This window comes from Armigeres subalbatus, chromosome 2, assembly GCF_024139115.2.
Source record: "Armigeres subalbatus isolate Guangzhou_Male chromosome 2, GZ_Asu_2, whole genome shotgun sequence".
NCBI classification, from domain to species: Eukaryota; Metazoa; Arthropoda; class Insecta; order Diptera; family Culicidae; genus Armigeres; species Armigeres subalbatus.
In genome coordinates this window covers 297,316,380-297,325,072 of record NC_085140.1, presented here as the reverse complement: position 1 = coordinate 297,325,072, position 8,693 = coordinate 297,316,380, and positions in this window count along the sequence as shown.

Here is an 8,693-nt window from a genome sequence, read left to right as displayed (position 1 = left end):
GAATTCGTCGTGCACCATGTAATCTAAGCTACGGCCTATCTACATCAGGGTTCAGACTTTTCGTTTCAAGGGTTTATTCTAGTTGAAAAATGAGAAAACGATCAAATCAACTTTTGAAAGCATAAAATATTATCTCTTCACAATTTTGTTTCCCAACTTCGTAAAACGATTTCTTCGCAAAAAATACCGTAAGTGTGCGTCCTCTGCTCCTGAGACTGAATAAGAATTTGCAACCCATGCGATACTGATCAGGGCGGACAACTTGGAAAGCAAATTTCAGTAACAACATCAGCCAACAGCTTCCTGGTGAAAACGATGTGCTGATCTGATGTTGATGGTGTATAATATTTATGCTTTCTATGTACCCTTCCTAATGGTTAGGTGCGTGTTTGCCCATGAGGACCGATGACGTACAACGGTCGCTGAATCAACGCAGAGTAGTAATCAGAGCATAAGTGGGGTAGTTCTGATAATAGTCACTTCGCGAAAACTTCAATTGAATACGAAATCAAACTCGTCTGGTTAAGATATTTTTCTAGACCAGTGGTTCTCGGAGCTTATTGATAATGTTTTGATAATTGTGTTTTTTTTTATTTCAAAACTTAGTCTTGTACATTTTATGCATGGCGATAAGTAGATCAAAGCCAATTGAACCTCACCCTCCGCAACCAGAACAGCCTATGAAGGGCTGCGGAACAAAAGATCAAACGGACAAAACGTCGAATGATCAAATTTAAAAAATCTTCAATGCAATCTACCTGATCTAAACAAAATGTTGAATAATATGTTAGAAACATGCTTTTGAGCTAAAATCTAGAATCTAAAGGTTCGGGGGATGAAGCCTTTCAAGACGCTCGGAAGCCTTTTTTCAAAAGGCTCGGCAGCCTTCTTTCAAGAGGCTCAAAAGCCTTTTTTCAAAAGGCTCGGAAACATCTTTTCAAGAAGCTCGGAAGCCTTCTTTCAAGAGGCTCGGAAGCCTCCTTTCGAGAGGCTCGGAAGCCTCCTTTCGAGAGGCTCGGAAGCCTCCTTTCAAGAGGCTCGGAAGCCTCCTATCAAATCGCTCGGAAGCCTTTTTTCAAAAGGCTCGGAAGTTTCCTTTCAAGAAGTTCGGAAGCCTTCTTTCAAGAGGCTCGGAAGCCTCCTTTCAAGTGGCTCGTAAACCTCATTTCAAGAGGCTTGGAAGTTTCCTTCCAAGAGGCTCGTAAGCCTCATCATTTCAAGAGGCTTGGAAGTTTCCCTTCAAAACGCTCGGAAGCCTTTTTTTCAAAAGGCTCAGAAATTTCCTTTCAAGATGTTCGGAAGCCTTCTTTCAAGAGGCTCGGAAGCTTCCTTTCAAGAGGCTCAGAAGCCTCCTTTCAAGAGGCTCGTAAACCTCATTTCAAGAGGCTCGGAAGTTTCCTTTCAAGAGGCTCGGAAGCCTCCTTTCAAGAGACTCGGAAGCTTCCTTTCAAGAGGCTCGGAGCCCCTTTCAAGATGCAAAGGAAGCCTCCTTTCAAGAGGCTCGGAAGCCTCCTTTCAAGATGCAAAGGACGCCTCCTTTTAAGTGGCTCAAAAGCCACAATTCAAGAGGGTCGAAAGCCGCTTATCAAGAGCTGCGGAAGCCTACTTTCAAGAGATTTGGATGCTCCTTTCAAGAGGCTCGGAAGCCTCCCTTCATAGGGCTCGGCCTGACACGACGGCCCTTTGACGAGACAGGAGGTTTGCGCAGGCCCAATAAGCCGCCTTTAAAAACAACCATTACGAACGACATAGAAGATAATACGACTTGATACAATCGGCAACGACCTAGGCGACGAGTAAAGGATAACGATTGCAAGCTTGAAACATGGAACTGCAAGTCGCTAGGCATGAACATGAACGCTCAGGTAGGAAAGAAGGAAATGTATAGACCCGTCATCGGACCGAATATTGAATCCGACCACTACCTCGTTGCAGTATGTCTGCGCTCACACGCGTCGGAGTAGTCCGCTGCGGCTAAACATTGGACGGCTACAAGACGGTAGACTAGCTTAAGACTAAGCGCACCGTCTCTTGAAGATGGCTGGAGAGATATTCGATCCGCCATTGGAAGCACCACAACCGCTGCGCTAGGCACGGTGCCGCCGGATCAGAGAAACGTCTGGTATGACGGCAAATGTGAGCAGTTAGTTGAGGAGAAGAATGCAGCATGGACGAGATTGCTGCAACACCGCACGAGGACGAACGAGGCACGATTCAAACAGACAAGACTCGATTTTTCGGAGGAAAAAGCGCCAGCAGGAAGATCGAGACCGTGGAGAGACGGAGGAACTGTACCGCACGAAAGTTTTATGATAAGTTAAACCGTTCACGTAAGGGCCACATGGCACAGCCCGATATGTGTAAGGACATAAACGGAAACCTTCTTACGAACAAACGTGAGGTGATCCAAAGGTAGCGGCCGCACTACGAAGAGCACCTGAATGGCGATGTGGTAGACAACGGTGGCGGTATGGTAATGAACCTTGCAGCACGCGCAGCACTTACGGCTTCCGGCTCCGAGTCCGAATCTCCAGGAAATCCAGGAGGAGATCGGCCGGCTGAAAAACAACAAAGGAATTGACCAACTACCAGGAGAGCTGTTTGAATACGGTGGTGAGGCACTGGCTAGAGTGCTGCACTGGGTTTGGGAGGATGAGGTTCTGGCGCAGGAGTAGATGGAAGGTGTCGTGTGTCCCATCTACAAAAAGGGCGATAAGCTGAATTGTAGCAACTACCGCGCCATCACATCGCTGAACGCCGCCTACAAGGTACCCTCCCAAATTGTATGCCGCCGACTAACACCAATTGCAAGAGAGTTCGTGGAGAGAATCTTTTTTTTATGCGCATGCGAAACAAGCGACAAAAGAGAACCAACGACAAAGCTTTGTTTTTGTCGGAGTTAATAATGACAAAGAGTCGAAGAATTTTGTCAATAACAAAATAAAAGACAATTTTGTTGCTAACTGTTCATTCCGTTATTTTGCATTATCTCTACATCAAATCTCGGGTTTATGGTATCGTACACTTACAAAAAACTCCGCATTATATTCATGAGTTCACACAATGGGGGTAGCGAAAAGATATTTTAGTTACTAGATAAAGATTGTCGCTTCGGTTCCCTTTGTTCTGCTGTCCGGAACATGTTGGGTACCAAGCTGTCAAATCGTATGGATTTTCCTTCTTTAACATTTAGCTCCCCTATCCTCGCCAGCAAAAGATGTTCCGGACAGCGACGACAGCGACAATCTTTATCTAGTTACTAAAATATCTTTTGGGTAGCGGAATGGATTCCATATTTTCGACACATATATTCCATGCGCCCACATGCATTGCATGAGTTTTCACACATGCTATCCATGTGGGTCATAGTATCCATGTGTGTATTTGTATGCACTTAATTGCTTTAATTGCACTTAATTAGTTGTATGCACTTATATGCCGACGCATGAAATGCATATTTCAAAATACATGGATTTTTGCCATAAAGTATGTGTCGATTTTCCTGAATGTAGCTTCTGCTTTTATGGAAATATTTGAGAATCTAACTGAAATAACAAAAATAGTTTTGTATTTTCGGAAATATCAAAGCATGTAACGCAAATGATTTTTGTCATATTGTGTTTGGATTCTGATAAAGTCTTGTTGCGAGGTGCGTTTGTCAGTAACAAAATCTGTTAATGACAAAGGGCATATTGTTAGGCGTTGCTCGAATATTGATTCCCTGGCTATGGCAGATAATGCACGAAAACGGATTTCCGGATAAACTGACACGGTTGATCAAGGCGACGATGGATCAGGTGATGTGTTCAGTTCGAGTTTCAGGGGGATTCGCGAGTCCCTTTAAAATGCGTAGAGGGTTACGACAAGGTTCAACATCGCTTTGGAAGGGGTAATACGAGGGGCAGCGATTGGCACGAGTGGTACGATTTTCACGAAGTCCGTCCTGTTATTTGGTTTCGCCGAGGACATTGATATTATGGCTCGTAACTTTGAGAGGATGGGGAAAGCCACCCACCACGAGTTTGTATCGGTGGTGACGATATCGAGGTGCTTGAAGAATTCGTGTACTTGGGCTCACTGGTGACCTCCGATAACGATACAAGCAGAGAAATTCGGAGACGCATCATGGCAAGATTTCTTTCAATTTACTTTGGAAACTCCGATCGAATAGAGTTCGCCGCCGTACCAAACTAACTAGCTACAAAACGCTTATTAGACCGGTAGTCCTCTACGGACGAGAGACCTGGACGATGTTCGTGGAGGACTTTCAATAGCTTTCTTTTGTACTACATAAGATGGTGGAGGCACCTCTGCAAGTGTTGGTTTAAGAAGTGTCCGGTATTGGGAGGTGTCCGGTGCTGACGGATCTCCCCCTTTTATTAACGGAAGTAAATCTTATGGTCTGCCTATATTCAGTCGTGAGACAAGTATTTGACAGCATTTCGATGTGTGTTTTTGTTAGCTAGACGAGCGAGCGGGTGTTTAGTAACGTTTGCTAGAAACCAACTTTGTTATTTTTTATTTTATTTTTTTTTAATCTTTATTAGAGTGATTTTTAAGATAATACAAAGTTCATCACTAAGTTTGTTATTTTTTTCCTAATAAATAAATCATTCCATTCCTTACAACCAAACCTTCCACACGTATTTTATGTTTGCTCTGCAACAGGTGCATCCAACGGTGATGTTCATCGAGGGGACTGTCAACACACTTGGCACCGGCGTTTTGGGCATCGTGATGAGGAAGCTTTATCTGAGATTTTGCGGAAAAGCCTTGTCAACGGAATGAAGATATCTGATTGTGGAATTCGTACAGGATGTGAATGTTGTCTGAAGGGAAAGCAATCTCGAACATCATTTCCCAAGACGTCAGAGACAAAGACGACAGCTTTCATTTTCATTTATTTAGTCTACATCTAAACAGATAACACTGAATCAACAATTTGACGCCACAATACACGGTTCGAGGCCGCATCTCTCCATCCTCGAATACGCCCCACGCTCGCCAAGTCGTTCTGCACCTGGTCTGCCCATCTCGCTCGCTGCGCTCCACGTCGTCTCGTACCTGCCGGATCGGAAGCGAACATCATCTTTGCAGGGTTGCTGTCCGGCATTCTTGCAACATGCCCTGCCCATCGTACCCTTCCGGCTTTAGCTACCTTCTGGATACTGGGTTCGCCGTAGAGCTGGGCGAGCTCATGGTTCATTCTTCGCCGCCACAAAAGACGACAGCTTCTATGGATCTTATTCACTCTGACGTATATGGACCATTGGAAGTTAAGTCGGTGAGTGGGAAACGCTACATCCTTACACTTGTAGATAATTACAGCCGATACTGCACGATTTTCCTGTTGAAATGTAAGTCTGAAGTACCAAGCAAAATAATAGAATTTTCGGCATACGTGAAAACACAATTTGGACGATACCCCAAGCGGATCAGATCCGACCGAGGAGGGGAATACTCAAGCGAACGGCTGATGACATATTACCGAGAGAAAGGGATTCATGCTGAGTTCACAGCTGGGTATTCACCGCAGCAAAATGGAGTGGCGGAAAGACGGAACAGATATATTATAGAAATGTGTCGTTGTGTGTTAATTGATTCCAAACTTCCAACGCGGTACTGGGCAGAAGCAGCAAATACAGCGGTATATCTACAGAACCTTTTACCAACCAGATCGATCTCTGATGTTACTCCATACGAGGCCTGGTGGGATAAGAAACCTGACGTCAAGCATCTCAGAGTTTTTGGGTGTAAAGCTTTTGTTCACATCCCTAAAGAAAAACGACGGAAGTTGGATGAGAAGTCGAGACAAATGACCTTTGTTGGGTATTCAAACAACCACAAAGCGTACCGGTTCGCTATCTTTGTGTTTATCGTTATAGTATATTCGCCATTATCGAAATCAAGCATGCTGACATAGCGGGACTGATATGCGTAAAAATACCAAGCGAATACACCCGATTCTGTTTTTACACGGATTTTTTTTACACGGCCGTGTAAAAAAAATCCCATACAAATTTTTTGCAAAGTTGCTCCATTTAGCTTGATTCGTCGAGAAATCATAAAACTTTTTTTACACGGATTTTCAAATTTTGAACTGAAAACTTTTTTTACACGGAACGCATCCCCCGTGTAAAAAAAGAATCGGGTGTATTGTATTTCTTTACACCACAGTTCCGCAAAACTATGAAAATTGTTATGATCGCAAATACTATTTTCGTTTTTACTATCTGCATTCTTGATATTATCCTTGATTTTTGATCATGTGCCGTCCCTATTCTAAATAGTGTTCAAAAATACCAAAACCTAAATGCTTCAGAGAAGGAAAAAAAAATCTGCCTTCACAGTTACGCGTTACATGTGGGAGGGAAATGTTACTTTTGGTTACGAGGGGGAGGGAGGGGGTCAAAAACTCGGATTTTTGCGTTACGTAATTTGTGAACAGACCCCAACGCGTTTTAGACATCCAATAATGCTTATCAGTCCACATCAGATACAATAAAATTATCTTTAATTGTGTGGCTCATTATAGCTGCTATTGACTTTGACATCATTTTGAACTGCAAAACTTAAGTTAAAAAGCATTGCAGCTAAATGATTTGCATGTCTACTGTATGTAAAAAAAAATCATCGGAAAATCCAGATATTTTTTATAAAAAAATCTCAGTTTTTCTTGGAATGATTTCCAGAGCTCCTGGAGAAATTCGCAGCACTCCCAATAGTATTCTTAGATTTTGTAAAAATATTCCAGGAATTCACGAAGGAATAGGATTTCTGGAGAAATCTCCACCATTTCATGAGAAGTTTTTTTAGCTGTCCTAGAGATTATCTAGCACTTCTTCGCATTCTGCCGTCATCAGTTAAATGGATGGAAAATATTCAAAATGGTGGTTCAGATGCCTCATCCTGCCTCAGTTACTCTCTCAGTAGTCTTTGGGAAATTTCGGTTTTTGAGAAGAATGATGGCTTCTGGTGAGAGCATGTTCAAGTTTTTATATTACATCTCAAAGTTTTAGATTATAACTAGCAGGCACTGTAAACTAATAAGATTGCATTATTGAGTTTTGGTCGCGGATTTTTTAATTATTTGAATAAATGATTAGTGGGTGTAAACGCAACGTCGGGCTGTTACAACCGTGCAAAGTTGCGCGAAGCAAGATGACAATCTAATTCCATTTTGCATCCATTTCTCCGATTCTTCGAAAGTATATTAGCGACTTGCGGAAACGCTCTATCGCTGTAATGCCTTTAAAAGAAAATCGTCATTAATCCAGACTGTTGGTAAATTGATTGTTATTTCCCACCACCTAGGCACGCTTCTTCTTGGGAGCAAAACATTGAAATCAGCGCACAAAGTGCCGTTTTCATCGTTGCGTTTTTAACTTCCCCACACAACGTAGGGTCAATCTCTGGCCAAAACATGGAGCGGTATTCAAAATTTCCGGTAGAAAGTAGAGGCATCTAGACGAATGATCGCTTTGGTGGCAAGATCGGTCATCTATTTCACCCTACGAAAAAGTCGAAGCCGCCCATCTTCTCCGGGCAGTTTATTTTCCAACCAGTGTGACATATCTCGGAACCGACATATCCTCCCTGGGACAAAGAAACTCAGATCGCTTCACTGTTGATATGACCGTTCCGCTGGCATCTGGGAATCCAACCTGAAATTAAGCAAAATCAGGTCATGTTGTCAGTAGTCACGCAATTCCCATTCGACTGGAACCTGAGTAGAACTGTCTGGACAAACAAAAACATTTCCGTGCGGAAAAAAAAACTTTCAAAAACGTCAATTTTATTTGCGGAATAATGCATCTTTGCATTATTCTGCTAGGGAAGACGTCAGTCTGTGTTTTATTCGCTGCAATACGCCTGCTATTACCTAATTATTCGTCAGTACAGGAATATCAGTACAGGAATCATTACTTGTTGGAGTAAATCGGCAACAAAGTATGCTGATGACCTCCTTGGAGACCGAAGGCCTCCATAGCAACATAAGTTTTATTGAATAAACAATTGTAGCAAATTTTCATTCCTGTTCAAGCTCTCCACCGAACAAGTTGAATAAATAGTTTTCTGCTGTTAAACTGCTGTTCTATTTTATTCCGACCATCAAGAGGTTATGGGCGACTCACGCAAGGATTCGGTCCACGGGATCCCGTTGTTCTCGGGCACAGGCTTTGACAATTGGCGTTTTCGAGTGGAGAAGTATTTGAAGTCCGTGAAGCTATTGGATGTCATCAAGAAGGATCCTCCAGCGGAACCGGACGAGCTTGCGAAGTTCCAGGAAGAAGACGGTAAAGCGGCGTACCTGCTGATCTCATTTATCCATGACGATCTGCTGGATCTTGTCCGGGACAAGGAGACGGCAAAGGAAGTTTGGAGCAGCCTTGAAGCCGTCTACGCCAAGAAGTCCGTCTCGTCGCAGACATTCGTCAGAAAGCAACTTGCGAAGCTGCGAATGGCTGAGGGTTCATCCGTGAAAGATCACCTGAAGACATTCGAAGAGCTGATCCGACAACCGAAGCTGGCCGGAGCGAAGCTTGAAGAAAACGATGTTGTGTCCCAGCTGTTTGCCACCCTTCCCGAATCGTTCGATCCGTTGGTTACTGCGTTGGAAAATCTTGGTGAGGATAATTTGAAGCTGGATGCTGTTCGCGAGCGCCTTCTTGCCGAGGAACTCAAGAAAACCG